The 8,772-nt window shown below is 47.9% G+C and overlaps 1 long non-coding RNA gene across 1 annotated transcript in view; it reads left to right on the top strand.

Moving 5' to 3' along the window:
* The first annotated feature begins 307 nt into the window (after positions 1-307).
* Positions 308-8,772, top strand: part of LOC128344859 (uncharacterized) — a 52,709-nt gene continuing 44,244 nt past the window's right edge. The window contains exon 1 of the long non-coding RNA XR_008316099.1: positions 308-409. This is a non-coding gene — a long non-coding RNA (uncharacterized LOC128344859). The remainder of the gene's footprint in view (positions 410-8,772) is intronic.

The raw sequence follows: 8,772 nt of genomic DNA, 5'->3' as shown, positions 1-8,772 counted from the left end.
CATTCTGCTACACTTTGCAAGCCTCATAATAGGCAGGGTCCAGAACAGAACGTAAGTCAAGTTTACACATCCATAACGGAATTAAGTCATGAATTTTGTGGCCCTTGAATAATATCACCCAGCATCAAGCCACTTTATATATCTTGGGCGGTGGTAAACTGGGCACTCGCTTGAGGGCAGGTGGGGAGAGGGGCTGTGCCACGGAAGATAAGAAGGGGAAAGCAGAAATTCGACATGGAACATTCTGGTAATGGATTCCATGGTTACGGTTGCCTGGGCAACCACTGCACATATACATCTCTCTGCACAGGAGTCGAAAGTGAATGACAATTTGGAAAGCAGCAAGCCAGAAGAATCTAGGAGGCCTTAAAGAAGATTGATAGGAAAATCAATGCCTTATAAAAGCCAGGTGACTGATCCACTTTGAAGGAGGGTGTTTATTTGCCCAGCAAAGCCAGACGGTTTAGCAAACAGATGATACATTAATTGCAGCCTGAACTTCTTCCACGCTAGTCTCCATCTTTGCACCCTTCTCTGGAGCACGCCCACATATGCAGGTCCTCATCCATTTCCCCCAAACCCTGTTATATGTACGGGATGAGGGACTAGCCATAAAATTTTACTACCATTGGTTCTCTATTCAGGAAATAACAGGTTCATAAATGGCCCAGACAGTACAGAGCAGAGCAGTCAACTTAGATTCCGGGCAGGCCCTCTCTCTCTCTCTCTCTGCAACAGCTACAGAGGCATTTCCGAGAAGCAGCCAGACTCACGATCCAGTTGCTACCTTCTCGCCTCTCTTCTCCCCCAATTGCTGTTTATGAGGGGAGCTGTTTCTCGTAATCGGGTGTTTTGGAAGGGTCTGCTGATTAAAGAATCATCTGCTGGCATGAGCCCGTGGAAGATGGGGGTAGTGGTGCTGTTGTTCATCCTTCTCCTGGAATCTCGAATGCTGGACAAGTAGTGGGAAAGTAAATCAAAATATGTGGAGGAAGAGTTGGGGGTGGGGAAGGAAGGAGGCTGTGTGTGCATTGTCCCTCCTTGCCTGCTTTCTGAACTGCGCCACTAGACTACTGTGGAGTAATATGTGAGTAGCACAGAATATGTGGCAATAAAATCCTAGGGTCCAAGGACCTGGGAAAGGCTTATGAATTTTAGGTTGCCATTTCAAGGCAACCTGTCCTCCTGATTGCTGCTTTGAGACAGCCTGTCCCCAGATGTCTCTCAGCTTCAGTGAAATGCATGAACCTGCAGAGCTCCAGGAGTGAACGGGCAGCAATGAAAGGGCTATATTGCCTCTCCGATTTAGGGAGTGTGCTCTCTCTACATGAAAACTGATCACATACTGCAGTCCATGCAGCGGTATGCAGCACTGCCAGCTTTTGATTTCAAGAACACTGACTCTGGGGTTGTACCTGTCGTCGTCTTCTTCTTCTTCTCCTCCTCCTCCTCCTCCTCCACCTCCTCCCCCCACTACTACCATTTGCATGCCGCTTTCCAACAAAGTATGCAAACTGATTTACATAGGAAAAGAAGAAATATAAGATGGTTTCTGGTCCCTAAAGTGCTCGCAACCCAGAAAGAAACACAAGGAAGGAAGACACCAGCAACAGCCACTGCAGGGATGATGTGAATAGGTCCAGTTGTTCTCCCTCTGCTAAACATAAGGAGAATCCCAACTTTGAAAGGTGCCTCTTTGCCCAGGTTATCTGAGAGCCAAGGCTACCGCAAAGGGTAGCTGTGAGGACAAAATGGGGGTAATCCTACCTATGATGTTCTGAACTTCTTGAAGGATGAATGGTGTTCAGAAGTGATAGGTCAGAAGCTAGTTAAGAAATGTCTGGCTTCCCAAGATGGCCTGGGGCACCTGGTTCTGTCACACTGTTAAACTGATGGCAGTTTTATCCACCGTTTTAACTTTTTAATTGGCATCATTTTATGGTTTGGCTGTTATTTTTCTCATTATGGTGAGCTACCTGAGAATACTTATATTGAAGAGTAGTGTCAAATCCAAGGGAAAGAGTTGTGCTATGCAAGGACAAAGCAGTGGAGTAGAATCAGGAATATTAATAGTTTAATGAAATATATAGTACTAGCTGGGCCAGGTACAGAGCATTTGTGCCTTTAGCCACCTGCCCCGCTGCCACCTTTCCCGCTCCACCCACCTGCCACTGCCATTTCCCACATCACTGTTGTTTTCTCTCTCACCCCTCTGCCCGGCTTCTTCCTTCCCCTCCCGCTGGCCCGCCCGCCGGCCAGTGACCATCGCCACCTTCTTCCCTGGCCACCGCCACTGCCAATTTGCCCGCCTGCCCACCCGCCCGTCCTCCCTCCCATCCCCACTGTTTTGCCCACCTGTGTGGTGCATGGCCCACTGCCATTTTGTCCTTCCACTCATCCTGCCATTGGCTGCCCACCTGCCACAGTTTTCTTCGGCCACCACTGCTGCTGCCATTTCCCCCTCTCCCATCTATCCTGTGGCTAGCCTATCCAGCAGCTCTCCAAACTCTCGTGAGAGCTGCCAAGCATAGGATAAGCTATGGGTATGCCTTAGAGAATTAAATATTAGGGTTGTGCTTTTTTTTTTCTGTTTTGTTTTTGGCCCAAATCTGAAACTCCCCCATTTTGTTCTTTGTTCGAAATCAGCCAATCCAAAACACCCCAATTTTGTTCTTTGTTCAAAATTGCAAAATCCCAATCTGAAATGTTTTGGATTTTAAAAAATGGCCCCAGGGAAAAACTAGTGGGTGGGGGTGGTAGTGCACAATGGGTGGAAACTACCACCCAAATTTCAGAGGAATTGGGCAAAGGGCTGGTTTTTGGTGAATTTTTGAAGTAGAGGATTTTTTTGCATAGGGAAGAATGGAGGTTTCAGCAAAAGTATAGCTTCATGTTGGGGGGAAATGGGTGGCCCTGGGAAGAGTAGGGTGGGTGGTAGTGCCCAGTGGGGGCAAGGAAGCTGCCTGACTTATTTCAAAGGAATTTGGCAGAGGGCTGATTTTTAAAGATGTAATGGATTTTGCATGTCTGTAAAGTTATTCCCCATAGGGAATGATGGACCTCCATAATCCCTGCCCCATAACTGCACTTGGGGGGCACCAGGGTGGCCCAGAGCGAGTGGTGGTGTAGAGCACGTAGGGTGCCAAACATCCCCATGGGTTGCTAACCCATGGGGTCTGCTGAAACCTCTATTATTCCCTAGGGGAGGGGAAACCTTAAAGAAGCGTAAACTTCAACAATTCCTAAGAAATCAGCCCTTTGCCCTGTTCCTTTGGAATCAGGGTTGTGGCAGGCACCCCTTGGGGCACTTCCACCCAACCCACTGTTTTGCCCCTCAGGCCCCCTTTCTGCCCCGAATCTGCTCCAAAGACATGTAAACTTCAGAAGTTATTTAAAAATCAACCCATTGGGGCACTACCATCTGAACCACTCTTCTGCCCCCAAAGTCCCCCTTCTGCCCCCAATCCACTCCAAATAATATCAACATCACACATTAACAACAGCAGAGCTTTGGGAAAAATCAGGCAGATTTCCAAAGGTCATGCACATCCACATCCCCCCCCCCCGCCTGAAATGCAATTGATCTACACACAACAGTATGAAACAACAACAATGAAATGCACACTGCCCCACTGGGCAATGAGGGTAAATGCACACTGCCCCACTAGCCAATGAGGGTAAAACTTACCCTTATTTTGCTTAAAAGGAATAAGGAGGCAATTGCCAGCAGATCAGCCCATGCTTTTGCTGGCCAATCTGCAGGCTGGAAGGGCTGGAAATTCAAACAGATGTCGAAACTCAAAATGCAGACTGAAGGAGAAAGACTTTTTGCGATTGCAAAATGGAGTTCCAAAACAGCCGAAACAACAAAATGTTTTGTATCCAAAACAGGGACATTTTGTTTTGGCTACAAAATTTTCTGTTTTGAGCATTGGTTGTTTTGTTTTGGCTACAAAACAGCCGAAATGGCCTGTTTTGTGCACAAAACATTTTGTATCCAAAACGAAACGCACATCCCTATTAAATATATAGATGTATAGAGAAGCAAATGGAGTCTGCCTTCAGCGCTCTTGCAGCTGGCTGTTCGTTAGCCCCACCTCTACTCCAGGACTGGAATATAAGGAACTAAAGCCCCATTCAAAAGCTGGTCTGGATCAAGGAATGGATTAACCAATAACACCACAGGTGGCATAGAGATGGTGATGATGATGATGATGATGTTGATGACGACAATGATGGCAACAATGCCTGGTAAAAGCAGCTCCAAAGAAAGAGTAGAATATCAGTGGAAACAAACAAACAATAAGGTTGTTCACACAATTGCTGGGGCTGGGGTTGTGGCTGAGGCTGGGGAGGGCTGGGGGGAAGGCAGGGTCATACGTAACTTTCCCACATGATCTGGAGCACAAAGAGGGCTCTGCTGCCTGAGTGCCCATATGCCTCAGGCATGAGGTAGGGGGCATGCATGCATCCTCCTACTTCACTTTTAGCCCAGGTACAAAAGCTGGGCTACCCGAGGGATGAGTGCCAGGATTGTGAGCAATCCTGGTGCTTCTCATGACCACTGTCCTACCCGGGTAGGGCTGGTCATGCGAATGACCTCAATATACTGTTAGCCTCGCTGCCATCCTTCTCATCAGCAGTTTGATTGTTCTTCTGACCATCCATCCAGCCATTACTTTATCTGTCCAATTCTCTTGTTTGCTCTCCTCCTCTACACTCTTCCTATTCCTACATAAAAGTAGTGGGGAGGTGTCAACCTACTCTGCAGGTGACTCTGCCATTACTCACCTGTGCCTCCCCAGTGATGAAAGTGAGCTATTTGGTCTGGAAAGGAAATGAATGTACCTCTTTAAATCCTTGATATGTATGTATCCTTGATATGTGTGCCTCCCCTTAAATGTTGATACTGAATATTCACCAAATATCCAATGGCAGTGTTTGATAGCTAACCATCTTTAACATTTCATATCAATATTTAATGAGTCACATCCATTTTTATTTTCAGTATTTGAGATTTGACAGTTGACATGCATGGGTATTTAATATATGACAGCGTTTGTTGCAGTTCTGAGAATATTTGATGATCGACAGCTTATGGTGCTTGAGATTTGACAGCTGATATTTGCTATTTGACAATACCCATCAGGCAATGGTATTTTTGATATTTGATCTTAAGAATTTCTTTTGATATTTAGCAACAAGTACATATTTGCTATTCTGTGCAAACATTTGATTCACTATTGCAGTGTTTTTACAACTTTCTACACTCAGGGAACCCTTCTTAGTGGTTTTGACTGCTGAAGAAATGTGCAGTGCAGAGGATTTTGGGAGCACGTTTAGGATGTCATTCTCAGTTCATATTTGGCACCAGCTAGGCCTGTTGGACATTGTTGTAGCTCCATAGGAGGCCATCTTAGAACACAGTCAGCATGACAAAGGAAAAATATCTGAGAAGCTAACATTGAAGAAAAACTTTTAAGGAACCCCAAGATTTCTGGAAACAATCGGAACAGGCAAATGAGCCCAGTTCAAACAATATGTTGAATGCACATACAGTCTGTTTGATGTACAGATCTGGACATGCACACACAGTTATTCACACACATATTGTATGTTTTGTGCACATACAGTTTCATGCACATACTTCCTGTCTGTACCTTCTGAGGGGGCCTGTACCCAGGTTCACTTTTAAATGAATGTATGAACAGTAATTCATATATGTAAAACCATATATGTGTGTAGAGACACCTGAATGCATGTACAGCATAATGCCCGAATAGGGCTATGGTCACTGTCAGATTTGCCAGTTCTTTCCATTTGAGAGAAAGCTGCCCAATTTAACACTCAGTTCCCAGTATTTGAAATTTGACACCCCCACCCACTTCAAATCTGAGGTTGTTCTGAATCAATCATCAGTGAGATTTTCTAGTCAATGTCATGGTAGCTATAAACTGCCCTGAGGCTGAATGTGCTAGGTCAAAAGAGGCATATTTGTAGCACAGCTTTGCTCCTCTCAGCTCAGTCTGTTGCAAACACGCTTTGTAACTGCTTATACTGTGGTCTATGACTGCAATAAAGATTGGATTGGATTGGATTGTAACTGCCTAGTTCAGATTTTTCAAGCAGAGATGCTCAAACGTAACAGAGATGCTCATCCAAACTCCACTGAAATGACTGGATTGGGGATGCTTCTCTCTGTCCAGGCCACTGTCAGTTGCATGCATCACAGCAGCTTCATTCATAAGGTGAACTGTGGTGATGGCCTCAGGCGTGGTGGGCTGTGGGGCAGCAAGTGTGGACACTTTGCGACCCCGCAGCACACCCAACCTGCCTGCAGCTGCTCTGTTGCTGCTCTCTCTCCTCCTTTCTGCAGCTTCTTCCTCCTCTCCCTCCCTTCCCAGTGCTGCCTGCTCTTGCCACAGCTCCACCCACTGCCACCGCTGCCATCCCTCTTCCCTCTTGCCTCCTCCTCCCAGGAGCACTCCACCTACCACTTGATCATATGCTCACTAGCAGCAGCAGCATGCAACCAGCTTTGTCCCCATGGCTCTTCACCCACCCACCCCCTACCCATGCTGCTGCTCCAGCAGCCATCACCATCACCTCACCTGCCACACTCTGGTTGCCACTGGCTCCCCAGGAACTCTGCACTTGTCCACTTCGTCAAGAGAGCAGTTTTTTGGCTCACACACCTATGTCTGTTGCTCCGAGGCTGCCGCTGTCTCTCCAGCATGGAGGCGAAGTGGACAAATGCAATGCTGCTGTGGAGTCAGCAGCAGGCAGAGAGCAGCAGGCCGGTGAGTGAGGTGATGGCTGCTGGAGCATAGCAGTGGCATGGGAACCTCAGGAAGGTAGGCAGAGTGCACCCTGGACAGGGAGGTGAGAGGGAAGAGGCATGGCATCAGTGTGCTCTACCCCCCGCCCCCGGGTGGGGCTGCCTCTGGTGTGTATGATTAGTTGTGAACAACTATTCACTGGTCAGGGGCATGCTGAGAAGGGTAGGCCCGTCTCTATTCTGTTTGGGCAAACTCCCTGTTCGTGGCAAATGAGTTGTGCTCCTCATTCAAGCGCAAGCTGCAATTTCCTCCCATGCTAGCCCTTCCAAGATGGATTGAGGAGTGCAGCATCTGCTTGTGGCAAATGAGTCAGACCGCCTTTCACCGCAAGCATGAGCCAGCGGCAGCCAGAGTGTGGCGGGTGGATGTGATGGTGATGGCTGCTGCCACAAGCAGTGAGTTGTCATAGGCTGAGGGGGGAAGTGGCTGAATTTGTTTGCTTGCTTCTGTTCCACTAACTAACCTTTTGGTCAGATTTTTACATGTGCCTCTACAATTATGATGGGGTTATGAATGATACAAACCAATGGACCATAGATACAGCCTCTTCTGTAGCCTACTTCTCTTGAATGAGAATATTAACACTCCTTTGTTTTTGATTTGGCTATGCTTGTTATAATAGTGGACAATGCACACCCAAATGGAGACACAGTGGCCGCATTTGCATGTAATGTGAAACTGGAAGTTGCTGGACCCGTGGCTAATTTTCCTAACTGTGAACTGCATCACAGACATTTGTCCAACTGCAGCCTGGCAGCCTCTGGTCTCAGGGCAGCGGAGCCCCTCCCTCTTCTTGGTCTGCCCAGGAAGCTCCATAGCGCTCACATCAGCAGACTGTGGGCAAGGCGTCAGAATGTCTGCAGGGTGGCAGCCATTGGCCACGATCTTCAAGGGAGTGTGCCGAGCATGCTTGTGGCTTTTTGGAATGGTCTGCCTGCCCTCGGCAGGGAAAGGGCATTTAAATCCCTTTAAATGCCTTGCAAGCCCTTAATTAGACAACAACTGAACCGCCACCCTCGTAAGAGCCCTGCAACAAAACTGTCTTGCACAAGTACAATTTCTGGTGGGTGGGGGGAAGATGCTCAGGGGCACTATTTGCCTGTTTCCCCTGGAAGGGAACATGATGACTTCCTAGGAGGGGATATGTATTTGAGGGAGGGCAAAGGATCCGGAGGTCTGGCCTGCTGTGACCGCATGCTTTTATGATGGCTCACCCTGGCAAAGCAGTCCATAGAGACCAAACCACACTGCTGTCCTGTGGCAGCTGCTGCCTGGGCATTAGCCCTCTTATGGGAGGGCCAGTCCAATGGCTCAAAAGCCTTTGGTCTTCCATTGTATTGCATGCTTGTGAGTTGAGCCATCAAAAAAATGGGGGGCTGCTTGTGTGGGCCCCCTGTTCTCTCTGGTTAATGATATAACTTTTGCATAGCAACCCCCCCCCCTCTCCAGAAAAGCCCTTGATGCTTCCCAAAGGGAAATTTGATGCTCCATGTGTCTGGGTGCTGCCAGGTGGGCAGACTGGGGAAACTCCAGGTCCAGGGACAGATCTTAACTCTCACCCAAATTTCTTAGGTTCAGACCGATGTTGCAGCATCTGCAGATTGGCTGCCATGGGGAATTGTGGAAGAGGGGAGCCCCAATTTCCAGAGACCCCAGGAGAGTGGAGTCGCCATGCTGGGCAAAAATTAAAATGTATATGTCCTGATGGATGAGTGGACTGGCAGAGGGTCTACTTGGACAGCTTCCCTGTGGCAGTCTCCAAGACTGGGAGAGATGTTGCCAGGGTACCTGCCCACGCAACTTTCTTGTGTGGAGCAAGCAGGCTAGGTGGTATCTGCTGTCCGGTCTGCATGCGTGTCTCCATGGCCTGACATTCTCTTGACAGAGCAGTCCATGGGAGAAGGGGGATTGTCATCAGACATGATTAGAGATT

The sequence above is a fragment of the Hemicordylus capensis genome, chromosome 2 (genome assembly GCF_027244095.1).
Source record: "Hemicordylus capensis ecotype Gifberg chromosome 2, rHemCap1.1.pri, whole genome shotgun sequence".
Lineage (NCBI taxonomy): Eukaryota > Metazoa > Chordata > Lepidosauria > Squamata > Cordylidae > Hemicordylus > Hemicordylus capensis.
Note: the sequence above shows the minus strand (reverse complement) of the source record. Positions and strands in the feature narration are given on the sequence as shown.